This window comes from Euprymna scolopes, chromosome 21 (genome assembly GCF_053919585.1).
Source record: "Euprymna scolopes isolate OS-2025 chromosome 21, ASM5391958v1, whole genome shotgun sequence".
Taxonomy (NCBI): Eukaryota; Metazoa; Mollusca; class Cephalopoda; order Sepiida; family Sepiolidae; genus Euprymna; species Euprymna scolopes.
The window spans coordinates 48,275,972-48,298,488 of NC_136502.1; positions in this window are offsets into that span (position 1 = coordinate 48,275,972).

Below are 22,517 nucleotides of genomic sequence, written 5' to 3' on the forward strand. Positions count from 1 at the left end.
CTATGTTGTTATTCAAGGTTTTCTCTCTCTATTAGAGGTGCCCAAATTGCATTCAGCTCTATGCTTGGTTTGCTCAGTAGGTTGTTATGTCCGAGCATGTGAGCTGTTTCTTTAAGTTTTCTCACTTTCCAGTGGGTCTCTCTGTTTATTATTTTTACTTCATCCCATAGGGGGCGATGGTCCCCCCTCTCCATCCAGACATGGTTGGCTATACCCGATTTTTCCGTCTCCCCTTTAGTTACCGCTTTTCGGTGTTCTGCCACTCTTACTTTAAGGGGGCGGCATGTTTCATCCTTGTAAACCTTTCTTGGTCATGTTCTCCTCCATGCGGGGCTTTACTCGTACCAGGTGTCGTCTGAGTGTTGACTCGCTCTTGAATACCGTCCTGATGTTGTAGGGGGCACATATTCTCTGAATCTTTTCGGAGATGCTTCGTATGTATGGTAGGCAGACCGTTGGAGACAAGTTCTCATCATAAATGACCTCCCCGACGGGTATATATGCTGATGACACTACACTCTATAATAGGCACGACAGGAAGACGAATGAACACATTTCTAAAGAAATGGCAGAAACACTAGAGGAAGACCTCCAATCTGCAGTGGAATGGGGACAAAAATGGATGGTCACGTTCAATGCCGCCAAGACTAAACTAGTTTCATTCAATAATTACAAGAAACCCTCTCTACCACCTATAGCAATGGCCAACGACTCTTTATCTGAGAGTACATCCTTCAAACTCCTTGGCCTAACATTCACAGGAAACATGAGTTGGAACAATTACATTGAAAGCATTGCCAGGGCCGCTGCAAGAAAGGTGGGCTCTCTCTAACGTGCTAGACAACTACTAACACCCGAAAGTATCCTGTACCTCTATAAGGCCACCATTCGCCCATGTATGGAGTATTGCTGTCACATTTGGGCTGGTGCATCTGCTACTAGTCTCTCGCTCCTTGACAGGGTTCAAAAGAGAGTCGCAAACCTGATAGGCCATGAACTGGCATCTAAGCTTCAGCCTCTGTTCCATCGACGAAATGTTGCATCCCTCTGCCTGTTCTACAAGTATTTTAGTGGTGAATGCTCTGATGAACTGCAAGCACTTGTGCCCCCACGACGTGAGCACCCTCGATAAACCCGACAGGCTGCTAAATCCCACCCCCACACTGTAGAGATCCCTAGATGTAAAAGATCTTTCTACTCCAATAGTTTCTTCTCCAGAACCGCCAGACTTTGGAATTCCATTCCAGGTCCCTGTTTCCCCAACAGTACTGACGTGCAGAAGTTCAAGTGTAACGTGATCCGACATCTTGCTGTCCAAATCCCTACATAGTACTTCGGTAGTTGTTGCCCCTGATAGTAGCCCCCTACACCAAAGTGGCAATCTGCCTTGTTTGGGGTGAAAATGTAATAAAAAAATAAAACTAAAAAAAATAATCTTGAGTGTGATTTTCACATTTCGGTCGGTATTACCTCTGACCTTCTTCAGGTGTATCTTGTCGAACTCGGGAATTTGGACGGAATTTGGACCGAAAAATACAATTGCGAATTACTTAGGACCTCTATCCGGTCATGGCTGACGGAACAAGAGCATGCTACACCCGTGAAGTAAATAAAGGGTTTCGCTCGAAATTCTGTTCAAATTCCTGAGTTCGACAGGAACGTTCCTGAGTTCGACAAGATACACCAGAAGAAGGTCGAAGGTTATATCGACCGAAACGTTGTGAACATCACACTCAAGATGAGAACAGTAGTTCGATGAATCCAAATCATACGAAAGTAATAAAAAGTTTGATATTTTGTTTAATAACAGGAGCTAAAGTACTTAAACCTGACACCCACACGTTACTTTGCTCAGAACCGATATTTACGGTGATTTAACACGCTTGTATTTCCTATTAAATATTATTTTCGTCCTTACCCAGCTTTCTCCTCATATTAAAAATAAATAAAATAAAGAAAAATTCGTATGATGTGTGTCCGTAAGAAAATGTCATATTCCAAAAATTACGTAAATTCATCAATTAGTTTTATTTTAACCTAGCGGGAAGCTACGCTTAAATATATTTTAATTCGTGAAGATTTCGTATTTATTATTAGAGACAATTCTCTATTGAATAATATATTGTACCTAGTGTAGAGTACTGATTTTAAAAGTAAAAAAAAAAAAAAAAAAAAAAAACTTATGGGTGCGATCAGTTCGAATCAAAACCAAAACATTTAACGCTCCAGCCTTATTCCCTACCGTTTGAGCCATCAACAAATTGATAAAGATTTTAAAATAAAACAATTCAAGCTATGAATGAATTTTGCGCATGCGTAAAAGTAATAGAAATATGTCGGCTAGTTGAAATGCAAAATGTTCATTTCAACTTGCCGACATATTTTTGTAAGCATTATTCATCCAACCAAACAAAGATTTTACTCGTTATAAACCATTACTATTTCCTGTTAATTTTAGTATTATGTGACCAGTAGTTTCGGAGGTTATCGGTTAAATATTTTTTCACACACACACAATTTTACTTATAAAGAAGATAACGAAACCAAGTTTTATGAGTAACACGAAAACGGTCGTCTTGTCAGCCATTTTGAAAACAAGCTAAAAAAATAAACGCAGATAACTCAATAATTAAAACTTGCGATATTTATTGTAATGCCTACGAATTCTCATTAATTGCTTAAAGATGATTTTCTTCACAAAAAATAAAACAAAACAAAAAAAACTTGATCAATTTACGTAATTTTTAGATTTCGTTTTATCGTGAGTACGTAAATAGATATTTTTCTTTAATTTTGTTTTTTTTTATGCAGGAAGAATTCTGGACAAGAACCACATAATCTGCAAATAAGTAGATTAACTACAATAAATTGTTTTCTCACCAATTTCCCAACTGTATTCCTTTTAAAATAATTCATGTCAACAACACTAACGTTTACCAAATGTGTTAAATAAATTTCTGTTCTGTAGATTTCATATCTCCTGAATTTATCGCCAAACATTGCGTAAATAACTTAACAATAATATGCTTATGCAGGTGCCTTATAGAAGGGAGGTATCACAAATTACATCCATATTCATAGCATCGTTATCATCATCAATAGCAGCAACTCTGCGTTGCGTCTGGAGACGATACCATGGCAACGATCTTTCCGTCCTCCACACAACGCAACTCCAACCTATCACTCCACACACACAAACACACACCCTGACGACCCTTTTACAGCATTTCAATACAAACCAGCACGAAAATTACCGACTATGTATTGACTACAATCGGCAACGGAAAGATCAACCACGCTCGGAACAGAGGCAGTTTTCAAAGAGTCGAAAAAGAACAAAATAAAAAGGGGGAGGGGTGACATAGTGCCTGTATAACATACGCCGATATCTTTTCATATAGAAGTCAAAACTACTCTTAGCTCTCGACGTCCCCACTCCCCCCACAAGGGTCGCTGGGATGAGTGTAGGGTAGGGGTGATTCGAAGATGGGTTAGTCATATGAAAGCATGCGTGCGTAACACGTGATTAGCTAAGAATGACTTACCCTGCATTGTAGAGCAGTAGCAGTCACTAAACACTAACACTCAATATCGAAGGGTTTTTATCTCTAAATAAATAAATAAATAAAATAACGCCTGCACAGCCTCATCGGCATTACTCAGTGGGGGTGCCTCAGGCGACGAGCAATAAACTTATCCAGTGACCCTAAAGCTTGTCTTTGCTGGCCAGAGAGATAATTTTGCACCACTTTTACGTCCTCTGGCGATGATCAAAATCAAAATATAATGATACCAAACCTTATGCCGAGAATCCTGATTCCAATTTTTGTAACAGCGTGGATGCACACATGCAAATGCGTGCGAAATGACGTCACCGGTTAAAAAAAAAAAAGAGTATAAAAAAGCGAAAGACAACAATCACGTGAGAGACATGGAATACGGAACGAGATAACGTTCGAGATCTCGTGAGAGGCGTGGAGAACGTTCGAGATCATGTCGGTGACGTCACGGCTGTACCAATGAGGAAATAAATGTTGTTGCTACAAAGAAAAAGCGAGTTGGAGTCATTTATTATTCCCTGTCTTGGTCTCCTTTACGACTGAAACTGCACGCAACCTGCGTTGGTTCGCGGATAACGCTACATATTAATCTAAATCTGTTACATTAGTTTTACTCTAGAAAATGTCGAAAATTTAAAGCTGAGGCTTAAGAAGAAATTGAAATTCAGACAATCTTTCCGAATTGGTGCCTAATGACTATGGATCAAATTTAATGCAAATTATTTTAACTTTCAAATAGGAGGTTGCACACATATTATGCCCCTTAAAACCCGTCATGAATATGCCAAAGAAATGGACATTTACGGAATATTTATTAACAGATATCAAATACCGATTGTTAACATTTCACAAAAAAAAAAAATAAAAAAAAAATCAGCAGTATCTCAATTTTTACAAAGGGATTTCACGCCTTTTTTTTTTTTTTTACCTCTTTTTGCATAAAATTAAACTGAATATAGCTTGAATTTAGATCCCTTACACCTAGCAGCTGTGTTCCAAAAGGCATAATGATTGGTTTATTAGTTTAGGGGTGAATCCTGTACATACAAATATACAAACATGTCTCATTTTATAAATATACTGGCATAATACTTGTCCCAGAACAAGTAAAATTAATTCCACGAACAAAGCAGAGGAGAAAATATTGGGGGGGGGGGTCAACAAGATCAACCGGGAGCTTCTCGACAGTTATCTTTTTGAGTTTATATAGAGACAGAAATTTGGTAATGGTCCTTTTGTTTCCATCTTAAACCATATATTGCAAAGCTACCGAGTTTGGTTGGCAAAGGTTCTTCCATATCCACTGTCTCTTCTCAAACTTTAACATTGATTGGACTGTAGAAAAGTCTATCTAATCCTAAGGGAATATCTCGGATGTATTAATTATTTAATCTAATTTTTAAACATAGCCCAGCCTCATCAAACATGAAAAAAAAAATGTTCATGAAAAGAAAAAAAAAAAAATTTACTTTACCTTAGTTACAAAAAACGAAAAAATGCAAAAAAGAATATCTGAAAAACATAAAAAAAGCGTTGTTTTTTTTTTAACTATATTAAAAATATATGAGAAAAAGAAAATGGGTTTCTTATCCATTTTGTTCGATTTTGTTCAATTTTGTTCGATTTTGTTCAATTTTGTTCAATTTTGTTCGATTTTGTTCAATTTTGTTCGACCAAAAACAGAAAAAAAGAAAAAGTTGAAAAAACAAAAAATACAATTTGTAACAAGTTTTTTTTCACTTAAAAAAAAAAAAAAAAAAAAAAAAAAAAAAAACTTGCTACAAGAATAAAATAGAAATTTTTATGATAGGTTGCTTTTTCTTTTTTATTATATTTATATTTTTTCTCGTTATTTTATTATATTTAAATGTTTTCTTCAGTATTTTCCTTGAGTAGCATTGCTACGTCTTGATAATCAGCAACGCTCGACGACACCCAGTTGACATCATGTTCCAAGCAAAGACGAGCGGTCAGTTAGTTACGTCTGGTTCAAATTCTGCAAAAGTACCTTACCATCCGAATCCCAGAGAAGACCAGTGATAATTATCATCAAGAGATCAATGGTAAGCTATTGTTGCTTAACGGGTTGTTTCCCGTGATGGTGTCACACACGCACCTTGAGCCAACTGATATCTACGGAATGTGTCAGAGTTTGTGCTTCCTATATTTTGAGTTGTTTTAAGCTTTCTTTTATATACTTGTGAGCCACTGTGCACCAATCAACAGTTGCAAATGTGATAGGTGGTGAGCCACAACCAGAAGAAATGAAAGAAGATCACGAAAACAGCATTGGAGTGATTGGTGTTGTCGAGTGCGAGCGAGCGTATGGTCTCACACCATTGTACTGTATTTTGACGTTTAGTTTATTTTGGCATTTCAGACTAATATATTATCTTTTATGGATCGATCCGGAGAGGGGTGGGGTTAAGGTCTGTTCTATTCTACCATCCTCCCATGCATCACCTCTTCTTGTAGTGAGTGCTAGTTCGTCATGATACCATACTCCCAGACTAGTTTTAGTAATAAAACAACGAGCGCAAAAACCTGTACAAAATCAACATAATTGAAAGAAAAAGAAAAAGGAGAAAAAAAGAGGAAAAGAAAAAAAAGAAAAAGAAGATAAAGAAGAAGAAACGCTCAAGACAACAGCGACTCGAGGTCGGAAAGTTGAGAAGATAAAAAAACCCGCCCACGCATGAAGGAGGGGGGATAAATTCGGCTGGGTGATGAATGGGTGGGGTGCATGGTATGGCACTAATTTAATCTGAACTGCTGAAGGTAAAACGGGTGGGGTGTTAGTCTGGGGGTGACAACAAAGTTTCAAATACGAACAGGCGCAAATGTCGAAGGTAAAGAAAACCTGTTCATCAGCAAAGATAAGAATAACGTCAGACAATGTCTTTTTTTTTTTAACAATAAAATAATCTACTTAATAAAAAGAAAAATGTTCCCAAGTTCTGGGCATAAACTACACACACACTAGTGATGAGACGATTCCAATATTTTTTCCCGATTCCGATACAATTACCAATTCTGATTCCAATTCTTTATAAATCTCTAAATATTTAACAATAGAGTTTTTATCTTTCTCCGAATACGGTAAAAACACATGTTAAATGTGCAGATATTTTCTCAAACGTAAAAACACACATTGTGTGTGTGTGTGGCGGTGGGGGGGGGGGTGATCTATAAATTTTATTTTTTATGGTAGCTTAAAATCAATAAATATTTTATTTTATTATTACTACCAAAAGTGGAATATTTTGCTTTAAACAAAATCAAATAAAAAGGGCAATTAAAAGAATCGTTTTTGGCATCGGAAAATATGGCTAAATTTTTTCCGATTCCCAATTTTCATTCCGATTAATCGCCTCAACACACACTGGTTCGTTGCATCTCAATGCCAATTAGTCCACAGTCCTATTTTTTTTTATTATTTCTTTATTGCAACCTGTAATTTTTTTAAATTTTTGTTTCGCAACCTGTAATGAAAAATATTGTTTTGGCTGCTCATCAGAGACAATAAAATATTAATAGAAAAAAAACCGCAGTATTTAAGAAAATAAAAGAAAGAAAACTGATTTAGAAAGTTGATAAGAATAGCGAGTTAAAAACACGAAAAACTCACGATACTATCCTCCCAGACATTACCTCCTCCTGTAGTATGTGCTCGTTTGTCATGATACCATCCTCCCAGGCCAGTTTTAGTAAAAAAAAAAAAAAAAAACAGTGCAAACTTGTGCAAAATCATAAGTAAAAGTGACACGCAATGTTCTGCTAGATATACAGCAGATGTGCTTACAGTTATATCTCGTAGGATTAGCGAATCTCTCGATGGAGGCTACCTTTCTAGGGCAATTGCTCTTGACATATCAAAGGCCTTTGATAGGGTATGGCATAAAGGTTTACTTCACAAGATCTCCAGCTACGGTATAGCTGGAAATGTCTTCTCAATTATTAAATCATTTCTCTCTGATAGGTTCATAAGAGTAGTGGTTGATGGACAGAAATCAGAAGCTCACAGTATTAATGCTGGAGTCCCTCAGGGGTCCATCCTGGGCCCAACTCTCTTCCTGATCTACATTAATGATCTTCCAAATCACATCCTTACATCATTCATAGACATTTAAGCTGATGACACTACTATCTATGGTAGCACATCTCAGACCGTAAACAGCCAAGTTCTCTCAGATTCTCTCTCCTCTGATCTTGAGCAAGTGGTACAATGGGGAAAGAGGTGGCTTGTTACTTTTAATGCACCTAAAACCAAGCTTTTATCTTTACATCATCAACGCTCTGATTCCCATCTGGCATCAATTGAAATGAATGGTTCTCGTCTTAGGGAGGCCTCATGTTTTGACAAGCTTATGGGCTTGACCTTTACTCATGATCTGAAATGGAACACATACATTAAATCCGTTGCCAAGGCCGCTGGAAAAATGGCGGGATACTTCTATCGATCCAGTAGATATCTCACTGCTGATGCAATTCTCTAAAAGCCAGGTACGTCCAAGGATGGAGTACGGTTGCTACATTTGGGCAGGAGCTGCTAGAAAGGACTTATCCTGCCTTAATAGAATTCACAATAGACTTCGTAGCCTCGTAGGGGATGTCCTTTTCTCTTCCCTGCAACCTCTTTCTCACAGAAGAGATGTTGCGAATTTGTCTCTGCTGTATCGTTATTTTCATGGCAAGTGATCGACTGAGCTCCAATCTATGGTCCAAACTTTCACAAGAAACACCCGTCTAGCAGAAAACTATCACTAATTCCCCCCCACTCTTTATCTGTGCCTAAACCTAAACGTAGATTCCATGAACAAAGCTTCTTTCTTAGAACTGCATGCCTGTGGAATTGTCTTCCGTTTTCCTGCTTTCCAGCTGACTACAATATGGTTGTCTTCAAGTCTAACGTAAACAAGTTTTTGATGAACCGTTCCATATAAGTTAACAAACTTACCGAATTTCCATTATTAACGATTACTATATTGTCCAATTTCTACTATACACTCTTAAACCCTTATCCTCGAGTGGCCTCTTGGCCTTGATAAGTGTTGATGCCTATGTAAAAGAAAAAGAAACGCTCAAAACAACAGTGATTTAAAGATGACAATCTGCCAAAGAAAACAGCTAACAACACGTTGGAAGATCTTCAAGTTATCTTAGATTTAACCGGCACATTAGTGGGAGAGAACCGCAGCAGAGTGCTCGATTATTAAGAAAAATTCACAAATAATAGTATAATATTTATTTATATGTGTAAGAGAACTGAACTCCTTGCTTAGGCGCGGTCTTTAATAAAAGCCTCTTATGAGCCAATGCTCAATGGTGATTCGCCTTATTTGGTGGAAATAAGATTTTTTTTTAAAAATCAGATTTTTTTTAAAGCAAAGAATAAAGAATTAACCTTGAAACTAAATAACATTTGATGAAAACAAAACATGCGACACGAAAATGAAACGTTACATGTTAGAGGTGAAAGGTCGATTAAATGTTGCTAGAGGGAGAGGACATAGTGACCCCTGAGATGAAAGGGGACAAAATGACAGAGAGAGAGAGAGAGAGACAGAGAGACAGAGAGAGTGAGAGCAAGAGAGAGAATAGGATGGGTTGGTCAATTAAAAGCAAGCACATGACAAATAAACAGTGTCAAAGATTGGAAATAGTAGATGTCATTTAGTTTAGGATCACATCTGCCTGATTTAGCATCTCTATTTTCGTTATGTGAGAACAAGAGCATCGCTACTAATGTGCATGTATAGAAAAGATGGCAGCTTGAGAACCTTCCAATGTGGTGTCAGATGTATCTTGGGGGATATTTTCTCTGATTATCATCTTTAAAGTGAGTTTTTTTGTGCCACTCATCTCATCTGTTTTAAATCACTTTTCCTTTTAGTTTTGTTTTAGAATACCGCCTTTTTTTTTTTTAATTAATATTAAATCGTTTTCGAAGAGCAACCAAATGAATCAAAGACAATATTTATCGTCAGTGATTGTGAAATGCATGTAAAATGATAAAGAAAAAATATAGGCATTCACCGAAAAAAAAAAAAAAATTTCTTCTATATTAATAAAATGAAAATAATTATTCCTGTCTAGAAAAAGAGAATACAGCTTTGTAAACAGACACCATATAAAAATTCAATATGCTCGCACTAGTTACCTATATCTGATGCACCTTTTTTGGATATTACCACTCGCTTTTATCCATTATCATATCTTCCTACATTAGTTCCGGCAAAATTCACTCTCCCAAACAATTCATATTTCTCACACATTCCCATCATACACCGGGGCAAATATTGAAAGTACAGGATACATAGAAGGTACAATGGGTTTTTTTTTTTATATATATTATTTTAACTTAACTGCTAACATTATCATATCTTTTGTTTATTGCTTTGTTAGATGATAGTATAGATTACTTACAAAACAACCTTCCATCAAATTATTAAGTATGGGTTTCTAAATAACAATGTTATTAGTAGTAGTAGCAGTATTATTATTAGTATTAGTAGTAGTATTAGTAGTAGTATTAGTAGTAGTAGTGTTTTTCACAGGTAATTAATTAGATTATTGTCTTTTCCATAAAAACAAAACAGTGCAGCAGTATTTCATTGAAATTGTTTAGTTTTTGGTTTTACAAAAAATTCATTAAAAAAAAATTAAATACATTCAGTTTTTCATTCGTTCAATGTATGAAGCAATTCCAACAACATATGCTTGACACGTATACTCAAATAGAACATGGGAGACATATTTACACGAAACAGAACAAAAGGAAACTAAAGAGTTGTCGATTAAATTCACTTGAGAAACTCACTAAATACTGAAAATGTGAGCCAATTGGTCATCTTATCAGCAAAATATTTTGGAGGTTCTCGGTATATGTATGAACACACACAACATGCAATTGTCTATTTGAAAAAAAATATGGAACCGCAAATTTATTTATTTTTAACTTGCAATTCAAAATGGCTTGAGATTGTGAAAGAACTCTTTTTGAATCAACAACTGCATGATCGCCATGAGCTTATAGCAAGAGTTTTTCATCTAAAGCTAGGTATCCTATCCTACTACTACTACTACATGTATGCTATTACTACTACTATTCCAAAAATGTTTCCTTTCATAAGTATCCTTATTCGACTACTTACAAAAAACATTTTCGGAGTAGTCGTAGCATACATGTACACTGTTGAGTGGCAGAAAAGAGGATTGCCCCATGCTCAATGTCTAGTTTGACTCAAACAAAAGTTGAAATCTGTTTTACACCAACCTCGAAAGCCATTCTTAACAGGGGGAGGTTGGAGGGTGTTCATTCCGAAAGCCGTTCTTAACATGGGGGTGGTTGGGGGTGTTACTATGCTGGGGCAGGTCGTAAAAAAAAAATACCAATTCAATCAAAGAAATGTAAGAAAAATAGATTTTTAGCCGACCTATAAAACTTAGATCAAAGTTTAGTTTCTGTCTTCAGTCGCAGCAGAAAGATGAGAAATCCCTCTAAACAATTGTTAGTTTTGTTTACAGCCTAGAGTACCCACTTTTGTGCCTACCTCTCCCCACGTGAAGAGGCAGGTAAATAAATTGAGATTTTTTTAACGGCATATCGATCCTGTTAGGTCATTAAATGCAATGGAAGGTTATTTATCGTAGATTATATGTACATTAGGCACGGCCAAAAACATGGAAAAAGAAAAAACAATATACAAGTTATATATATATATACTAGCCTGGGTGCCCGGCATTGCCCGGGTGTTTGGAGGTGTGTGTAGAGCCAAAAAAGTAGTAGGCAGGCAAGCAGGCTCGAACCCGTGACACAAAAGCAGAAAAGAAAGTGGAAGTGCATGCACAGGTATTGGTTGAGCAAAAAAAAAAAAAAAAAAAAAAAATTATAGGAGTAGTAAGCTCAAACCCATAACGCGCCAGAGGAAAAAGAGGTGAAAAAAAACAAACTGTTTTACCGATGTGCCTACTATGGTTATGACGTCACGAGCGGTTGAAATAAGGCCTTTTAAGCGACGTCGTGAATGCGAGGGTTGAATGTTTTGCAAAAAGTGACTGCGAAAAAAATCGACCTTCCCTGTTGAAAAGTGTCCAATTTTTAGATGTTTGTCGTCCGAAGGGTCAAGCTTCAAAATGATACCGATCTTGTGAAAATCCGTCGCCTCTGTCAAAAGTTTTTGCGAGACATACATGCATACATTCAAACAGACAGGAGAGATTTATATTATAGACTAGCGGAGGGTACCCGGCGTTACCCGGGTGTTTGTAGGTGTGTGTATGGGGGGGGGGAAATAATAAGCCTGAAATGATGTTAAAAAAATCGGAAAAACCAAAACCCAAACAAAAAAACAGTGAAAAAAAAAAAAAAAAAAGCTGTGTATAGGAGGCGGGGGGGAGAGGTAAACTAAAGAATAAGCGAAGTAAAAAAAAAAAAAAAAAAAAACGTTGCCCGAGTGTTTAAAGATGTAAAAGGAAAAAAAATAGTTTTGGTCGGGAGGCGGGATTGAACCCGGAAGCCTTCACGCGGAGGTGAAACAAACGCCAACCACTTAACCGTCTAGGCCAGGAGTAAGAGGAATTTATTTGAGTGTCAAAATAAGGCTTATAAAGCTGGGGCAGGTCGTAAAAAAAAAATACCAATTCAATCAAAGAAATGTAAGAAAAATAGATTTTTAGCCGACCTATAAAACTTAGATCAAAGTTTAGTTTCTGTCTTCAGTCGCAGCAGAAAGATGAGAAATCCCTCTAAACAATTGTTAGTTTTGTTTACAGCCTAGAGTACCCACTTTTGTGCCTACCTCTCCCCACGTGAAGAGGCAGGTAAATAAATTGAGATTTTTTTAACGGCATATCGATCCTGTTAGGTCATTAAATGCAATGGAAGGTTATTTATCGTAGATTATATGTACATTAGGCACGGCCAAAAACATGGAAAAAGAAAAAACAATATACAAGTTATATATATATATACTAGCCTGGGTGCCCGGCATTGCCCGGGTGTTTGGAGGTGTGTGTAGAGCCAAAAAAGTAGTAGGCAGGCAAGCAGGCTCGAACCCGTGACACAAAAGCAGAAAAGAAAGTGGAAGTGCATGCACAGGTATTGGTTGAGCAAAAAAAAAAAAAAAAAAAAAAAAAATTATAGGAGTAGTAAGCTCAAACCCATAACGCGCCAGAGGAAAAAGAGGTGAAAAAAAACAAACTGTTTTACCGATGTGCCTACTATGGTTATGACGTCACGAGCGGTTGAAATAAGGCCTTTTAAGCGACGTCGTGAATGCGAGGGTTGAATGTTTTGCAAAAAGTGACTGCGAAAAAAATCGACCTTCCCTGTTGAAAAGTGTCCAATTTTTAGATGTTTGTCGTCCGAAGGGTCAAGCTTCAAAATGATACCGATCTTGTGAAAATCCGTCGCCTCTGTCAAAAGTTTTTGCGAGACATACATGCATACATTCAAACAGACAGGAGAGATTTATATTATAGACTAGCGGAGGGTACCCGGCGTTACCCGGGTGTTTGTAGGTGTGTGTATGGGGGGGGGGGGAAATAATAAGCCTGAAATGATGTTAAAAAAATCGGAAAAACCAAAACCCAAACAAAAAAACAGTGAAAAAAAAAAAAAAAAAAGCTGTGTATAGGAGGCGGGGGGGAGAGGTAAACTAAAGAATAAGCGAAGTAAAAAAAAAAAAAAAAAAAAAACGTTGCCCGAGTGTTTAAAGATGTAAAAGGAAAAAAAATAGTTTTGGTCGGGAGGCGGGATTGAACCCGGAAGCCTTCACGCGGAGGTGAAACAAACGCCAACCACTTAACCGTCTAGGCCAGGAGTAAGAGGAATTTATTTGAGTGTCAAAATAAGGCTTATAAAGCGAGTGAAAGAGGTTTGATTGACAGATAGCCGCTAAATGAGGTTATCGCAGGAGCGTTACGAGGTAGCAGTATTTTATTTAATGCGGGACAACTTTTTGAGGTTTGTTTTTGTTTCAATGTGGGTCAGTTTTCGCTTCCCCAAGATGATGGTGGTGGGGGAGGGGGGAGAACCGGCTCTCCAAATGAAAGGGGATTAGCAATTGTTTGATATAAGGAATTTAGCCCCAAATTGATCAAAGCTGATTGCTTGTGGACGTTCCCGGCGCGATGCTGAGAACACCGTGTTAGCTTTGAATTAGTTTCGCTTTTTATACAAAAAAGCCGAATCAACATGTGAGAAGCCAAAATAGCAATAATTTTGTAAAACTCGCTGTAAGTAAATCTAGACGCTACACGCGTTGCTAAATCGTAGATATTATTATATAGGGGTATATAAACAGTTAGTAACACCCCCGGGATCGTGTGCGAAAGAAGCCTTTGCGAGACATACACGAAATGGTCACACACATTTTGCCTTTTATATATATATATAGATAATTTGTTGCCTACATCATAACTCCCAAAGTTAAGCAATGATGAGGCTGGTTAGTACTGGATGGGTCATACCTACACTTAAAATATTTTTTAATGTAACCAAACAGGCAAATACCCCTTTTTTAAATAATTGAATTAAATTATAATTCCAAACGCCATTTATGATGAAATACCTTCAATATTATTTTCGCGTTATATTTTTCCTTCACACTAATTTCTATCAAGATTAAAATTTTTCCTAGTAAATACCTAAATAAAAATAAACTAAAATTGCTTTTTCTGATATTTTTGTTTTCCATCAACCATAAATTCTTTTATTTTAAAAAATTGAATGTATTTTTAATTTCATGATTACAATCATTTTCCCATTTGTAACCTGTGAACCATATACTTGTTCCATAAACCATATAAAACTTTTTTTTTTCATAAACCATATAAAATTGGTTTTTCCACAATTTTTTTTGCATAATTTGTGAAAAAGATTTTCATTAGAATTTGTTGGCCCTTAAAATTGTGGCATCGTGTAGCGGCAGACTTGGGCATAATTTGGGAAAATGGGAAGGTAAGAACTGTTTGTAAATACAGAACAACTGTTTTAGGTCGTATGGGCTTCCATAGACGAATTAATATCACACGACAACAAATTGCTGATAGAAATTATCATATTTTTAGCAAAATGCACAGTTATTTATCGATTTTTTTCTTTTTTGATATCGATTCTTCAAAGCATTTCTTATATAATAGTATATTAGCAATATTGTGTTCATTAAAAGAAAATTATTCATTTTATTTTTCAAAGATTTAAAGTCGTGTTTTTGTAAAAAATATAAAATTCTTTTTGCTAATCTGAAAGAATAATTATTAACATATTCAACGAATTTCAAAACAAAAGATGAAAAATTAAACATTCAAAATTCGGATTTTCAGCCTTAAAATCTGATACGTGTGCAGTTTTTTTGTTTTTTTTATCTACAATCCTCACCCTCCCTAAAATACAATATATTTTGTTCAGCTTCGGCTGATTATTTTAAGCATCTTTGTATCCACAAATAAAGAAGGGGGATATAGCAAAAAATATATATATTTAAATATAGATCATGAAAAAAAAAAAATACACCAATATGAAGTTCATTTTTCACTTAATAATCGGTGAAAATTTCGTATTGATTGGATAATGATTGATTTTTGGTAGATTTTTAAAGAGAGACTCTGCCAAAAAATACTCCCTCCTTCCGTTTTGGCGTGCCGCGTATCTCGTGTACATTTATTTATTTTTTTTTATTAAATTTTCGCTCCAAACAAGGCACAGTGCCACTTTGAAGTAAGGGGCTACTATCGGGGACATAATTTGTGGGGGGCATTATGAAAGAAGATGAGTAGCAAGATGTTTGTTCACATTAAACTTGAACGTCTGCATATCAGTACAGTTGGGAAAGCAGAATCCCGGAAGGGAGTTCCAAAGATTTGCAGTTCTAGGGAAGAAACTATTGGAGTAAAAGGCTTTCTTACACCTAGGGATCTCTACTGTAAATGGGTGGGATTTAGTTGCTTGTCGGGTTTGTCGGGGGGTAGTCATGTTGAGGAGGTACAAGTGTTTGCAGTTCGTCAGAGCATTATCCATTAAAGTACTTGTAGAACAGGCAGAGGGATGCAACATTTCGTCGATAGAACAGAGGCTGAAGCCTAGATGACAGTTCAGGACCTATCAGATTGGCGACTCTCTTTTAAACCCTGTACAGGAGTGAGAGACAAGCAGCAGATGCACCAGCCCAAATGTGACAACAGTACTCCATACATGGGCGAATGGTGGCCTTATAGCGGTACAGGATATTTTCAGGCGTAAGTAATTTTCTAGCATGGTAAAGAGAGCTTACCTTTTTTGCAGCAGCCTTGGCAATGCTCTCAATGTATCTATTCCAGTTCATGTTCCCTGTAAACGTTAGGCCGAGGAGCTTAGAAGAAGTACTTTCAGTCAATGTGTTCTTGGCCATTGCTATTGGTGGTAGAGAAGGTTTCTTGTAGTTATTGAAGGAAACAAGCTTAGTCTTGGCAGCATTGAATGTGATCATCTATTTTTGTCTCCATTCCACTACAGATTGGAGGTCACCCACTAGTGTTTCTGCCATTTCCTTAGATATGTGTTCATTTGTTTTCCCCTCATGCCTATTTTATAGAGAGTGCTGTCATCGGCAAATATACCCATCTCCGAAAAAAATTAATCAGGGAGGTCATTTATGAATATCAGGAATAATAAAGGTCCAAGGATAGACCCCTGAGGTACTCTCGTATATCATATTGTTTTTATTTGCAGTATGGGTTTCTTTCAACTTCTTCTGGTGATAGGAATATTCAGAAGGTATGTAGAGAAATTTTTGTATTTTTTTCAAATTTCCTTGTAAAGTCTTGTAACTTTCAGAAAAATATATAGGAGTAAATAAAAATAAAAAATAAATAGGAAACAAAAAGAAAAAAAAGAAAAGTGACAAACAATGGTGAGGACGGCATGCTTAGTGTGAGGGGAGGGGGAGAAGAATTCAAAACAATATTTTTTTAAATATATTTCTGTGGTTGTTGGTGACAGATAAGTATGACACTTGTGTTTGTCAAAGTGACCCTTAGATTCCGCGGATCCATAACACTGGAAACTTGAAATATGATCATTGCTAGACACAATGAAGTTTATGTACGGGGATATGCTAAAAGAATTTTTTCTCGAGGTGGGGGACGACAACTACTCTCTCTCTCTCATATATATATATATATATATATTTTATTACCGTTTTATCTGTTTGGCTACATATGTTTCCGATGTTGGACCATGTTTACGATCCGACAGTTTTGTCAGGCCTTGCAGAATAACTTCTGCGAGGTCTGACGAAGCTGTCGGATCGTAAACATGGTCCAACATCGGAAACATATGTAGCCAAACAGATAAAACAGTAATATATATATATATTAGATATAGATATAGATAAATAGATAGAGAGAAATTAAAAATAATTATTATACAATAACATATCAAAAACAATATATAAAAAATAATATGTGTATATGTGTGTACGAAAGACAAAAAGAAAATACAATTAAACACAGGATAAAAAAGTAAACAAGATATTTGACCGGCTTCGTTCGGATTAACGAATGTCTTCAGAATATTTGATATTTATACTTTAGGCGTGTAGTAACTTGCGAAAAATATGTTGATTTTAAAAAATAAAGAAAAATAGAAACACGAGTAAATAGCAATAAAAAAATTAAGTAATTGGGGTCAGAGTTGACAATTCAGTGATGGGGTATGTTGCATTGTTTTAGTGCGATTGTGTGACATATTTGGTTAGGGAGTAAATGCTAAGACTTAGTAAGGTTTACATCGGATGGTGATGAGAAAGATTATAACACTTTCAATACACTTGCAGTGTGGGGGGTAGGATTCACTCTTGAAGAACATGTCGTTTGTAAAGTCGAAATTGTAGGTAAAAGTGTTCCTGCATATCACTAGTGCGTTAATAGGATTGTTGTCTATGAGGTCCTGTTTATGCTTATTGATATGTGATTTGGTATTTCTGACTGTGTTGCCGATATTACATCGGATACGAATGAGGCAGACTGTATTTTATAGATGTCGGACAGGGAATGTGTCCTTAATTGTTTGAAAAGTTAGTCATTATTTTTAAGTCAGGTTTGAATGGTTGTTGCAAGGAAATAGAGTTAGTGGGGAAGACTATAAGATTTATTTTTATCAATCTTATCCGTATTATTTGTGCTGATCGTATTGCGTGGGGAATAATCACACACGGACTATTAAACAGTTGCTTTCGGCATTGTGAAAGAAAATGTGAGAATATTTTAAACATCTGTACGTACTCTTTGATGAAAGTTTCTTCATTATGTTAGTATGCAGATCTGCAAATTATGAGTTTTAGGAAGCAAGCATTCCAGATCATTCCAGATCATTTCCGGAAAAAAAACAAATTGACTCCTGATTTCGTTTCATGACAAACAAAATTAAAAAAAAAACTGAATTCAGAAAAATTTTTCTAATTAGATTCTATCTTTTAGGCGATTATGAATGAATACCCTGAAAAACTTGCCAAAAGAAGAAAAGGAAACAATTATTTTATAATTTAGTTTCACATATGGATTAAGCATACAATTGTACTCCATTTCCGTGTTATTCTAGCGTTTTAGGACAGTCAACCATTTTTTGGCTAAGGGAAATAAATTCTGTACATTTGGAGGGGGGGGGGTCTACTTTTTAGTAGATTATGTATGGCTTGTCACTCAGACTTAGGGTTAAAAAAATGGTCATTTTCTACTCTCTAGGTTTTGCCTTCACACACTTTGAGGAGTTAGTTTACTGCTAATTTCCTGAGGACTCCCTGCTGAGGAATGCCGATGTGCCTGCCCAGACATCTTTTGCAGTCCAGAGTGCTCTTCCTCTAAGGCGCTGGATTTTCAAATCTCGCTTTTCTGACCTTGTGTCACATCTTCCCGTCGTGGGAGGGAGATGAACATACCAATGGCACTGGTTAATAAAACTCCAAAGTTTTGTGTAGGTGCCGCTCGAAGTTGGCAAGCCTTCCATTCTGCCGGGTGGTGAGAACAGGTAACGATAAGATAAACCGAAGTGGGTATTTTCGGTCTGAAGTGTTTACGAAGGTGAGCTTATTGATATGAGGTTTCAGTGAGCATACCTGGTTAATGTCTAGAAAGAGGCGGCTACCCTCTCCCTCCCCCCCCCCAAAAAAAACAGCACAGTTTAGCCGGTAACCCGGAAGGAAAACGAAAGACCTTGACGGCGAGGCGAATCAGATAAGTGAAAACTGATACACTCGCATTAAAATAAGTAGAAAAATAAAGAAAAGAACAAGGAAGAGTTTTCTTAGGACGAGTCTTCTGTTTTTGTTATTTTTTTTTGGGGGGGGGGGGAGTAAATTTCGATTTCAAACTTAGACTAATGGATGAACTTAAGGAGAGACAGAGTGATAAAAGGGACAGAATCTGTTATAGGGACGCGTTTAAATATACCAATGTCCCTATTAACTTGCCTCCCCACGAGGGTAGTTTTCTTTGTTTTTATTAGGCACCGCCAAAACTGGGGGGGCAGGTCAGTACTTTTTGACGGACCGTCTTTTTAAAAATCTACCAAAAATCAGGTAATTATCCGATCAATACGAAATTTTCAGCGATTATTAGGAGAAGAATGAACTTTATAACAGTGTACTTATTTTTCATAAACGATATTTATATATATATATTTTTTTGCTTACAAAACCCCCCCTTGTTTTGAAGTGGGAACAAATATGCTTAAAATAATCATCTGAAACTGAACAAAACATATTGTGTTGTTGTAAGGGACAGAATTATAGATTAAAAAAAAAAAAAAAAAAAAATTGTTTGCATACCTTATTTTGACGTCTGAATATCAGAACTTCGATTGTGTTTAATTATCCCGCTTTTGAGTTTTGAAGTGTGAAATTCGGTGAATATGTTAAGTAAAATAATTAATTTAAGTTAAGCAAAACAAAAAAAAATTTTTTTTATATTTATACGAAAAAAGCCATTTTAAAATTTTTGATAAATAAATTAACAATTTTTTTTTAGAGAGCCGAATAATGCATGACCATTATTAAACAGAGCATGCTTTGAATAATCGATACAAAAAAAAAAAATTCGATAAATATTGTGCCCTTTGTGTTAAAAATAGCATCATTTTTTTCGATCTCGTTTGAAAACGTTTGCCGCCTTTCGACTACGGTGGACCAAACGCGCTGAAATAATTTTTTTTTATTCTGCTTTAAATTGCCCCCTCCCCCCATTTTGGGGAGCCTAGCCCCCACACACATACACATTAAAAACCAAACTCATACAAATGGTCACCCATCTGGTACTGGCCAGCCTCAGCTTAATAATACATTGAAATTTTCGTCACTGAAAAATAAGTTTTTTTGGCCTGTTTAGTCTTCCATAGTTTTCGTCTCATCGAAAGAAACTTTAAACAGAGTCGATCTGAACTCTTCGGCGACGCGAAATATCTGGTTACATATATGAATAAGTGGAATTATTTGAAATTCAGGTACTTATATTATAATATTTTTGCATATTCTCTTAGAAAATCATCCTAAATCTTAGTTAGACAATAAATGAATAAATAAATTATTTCAAAAACCCTTTTTTTTTAAATATTTAAGTACGTTTTTTGTGCAAGACAAAAAATAACAATTGTTAACTTTTTGGGAAAATTTAACATTTAAAATTGAATTAAAAATAGTAGAAAAAGTTTTACATTATTCTGTTTTCTATATAATAAAATTCAGGGTTTTATCTTTCTGGAAAAAAAAAAGTTACTCAGAAATAATGGATTTTAATAAATGTAATTTAGTTTTAAAAAACAACAACAACTTGATTTTGCGGCCATTTTTGGCGGTGCCTAGTTTTTATGGAAATCGCTCGAGTCAAGGCTTGAAGCCACTTGATGTAAGGAGCTTGCAACAACAAAATATGATTATTGCAAAGACAGGAGATGCCTATTAATCTTAGTCTTAAAAAAACAAGCTGTAGATAGAAGGAAAACAGTGAGCAGGAAGAGAGTTCCACAATCGTGCAGTCCTTAGAAAGAAACAGTTATGGTAGCAAGATGGAGTCCGAAAATCCAGCCTTGTTCTGAGTTTGGAGAAAGGTGGGTCACGTTGTACTCTGTCACTGGTATCTAGGCAGAACCTAGCCCCTTTGAATAAAGTGCCGTTGTTAACTTCAAACAACAGAAAAGGTGTAATATACAAAAAATAAATGCTACCAAAGGCAAGATAAGAGAAAAACAAGAAGCAGTTCAAAGAATTTTCGAGCATTTATTACTATAGACAAAATTTAAGAATTTATTTTTTTAATTCAACAGTTAAAAGATTAAAAAAAATTTTTTTTACAATTAAACAGTTCCAAAAGATTAATTAACACTATAAAACTCTGTTAATTAAAACAAAATCTAATTCTAAAATGTTGTTTATAGTAATAAATGCTCGAAAATTCTTTGAACCACTTCTTGTTTTTCTTTAAATTTATCTTGCCTTTGGTAGCATTCTTTTGTTGTATATTTCACTCTTTCCGTTGTTTTGTTGTTTGAAGTTAACAGTGACACTTTATTCAAAAAGGCTAGGTTCTGCCTTGATATCACGTGACCCACTTTTCCCCGAACTCAGAATGAGGCTGGATTTTCGGACCCCACTTTGCTACTTCAACCAAAGAAGCTACTGAAATGTGAAGTTGTATTACAATGAAGTATTAAAACTGCAAACTGATGGAGATCTCTAGATCAACAAATCAAACAAGCTGGAACAAAGATTTGTAGAAAAGACTGAGATTAGCAACATCACGTCTGTGAGAGAGAAAGGTTCCAGTGAAGAAGAAAGTGTGGGGTCAATCAAATTATAGATACGTTTTTGCAATTTATTAAGCACCTTCAAATAGCACACAGATTCGCCAACCCAGATATGATAACAATTCTCTATACATGGTCTGATAGTGGATTTGTAGAGATAGCGAAAAGTCTCGGGCGTGAGAAAGTGTTTAGAATGATAGAGAGAAACGATTTTACGAGAAGCAGAAATAGCAATGAATTTAATATATGGTCTCCAAGAAAGATTTGATGGGGGGAAAAGACCAGAGTTAAACACAAGGTCGTTTTTTTTTAAATGTGGCGAAAATCCAGCTCCTCCAAAAGGGGCACTCTGTTAGGAGAAAAATAAAAACCTTGCCTCAGTCTAGAAGGAGTTCTACTTTAATGACTGAAGACAGAAAAGATCAAATGCGATATCAGAATAGATATTACACTTTGCTTCTAATGAAAAGAATCTTTCGTGTTATTCATTAAAAAGACAAACGCTTCTTCAAAATGATCTTTTGATACCATTTCTGTTTTTTTTTCATTCATTTTTTCCTCCCTTTTTATTTTCGGTCCTTGTTTATTTTCGTCTTCCTTTTTGTTCTGTTCCCCTTTCCCACACCCTCATCTGTCTCTTGGTTGGCCTCTCTCTTCCACCCCTCTATCGGACTGTCTTATCTCTCTATCTGTGTCTCTCTCTTCTCCCTCATCTGTCTTCCTTGATTGACCTCTCTCACACAATGCCATCTGTCTCCTTTGACCTCTCTCAACGCCATCTGTATCCTTTAACTGACCTCCATCTGTCTCCTTTGAATGACCTCTCTTACACATCTTCACTGTCTCCACAGCCTCCATCTGTCTCTTTTGGCCAGCCTCTCTCCCAAATCCATCTCCTTTCATCGAGCTGTTTCCTATAAATACTTCCATTTTCTTTCCTTCTATCTACTTTTTATCCCCACCCCATCTCTCTCTCTCTACTCATCCAATCTTTGATGTTTTCTTACCAATCATCACTTAACCCGAGATCCTCTCATTTTTTTCTTCCTTTCTTTGCCCCTCCTCCTCCTCCTCCTCAACTTTTCTCATTTTTTTATCCTCATTTTCACTCATTTTATTTAGTTTTTAGCACCGTTTCATATAAACTCCTGTTTGCCTTAAATAGCAATAGACGTTTCCCA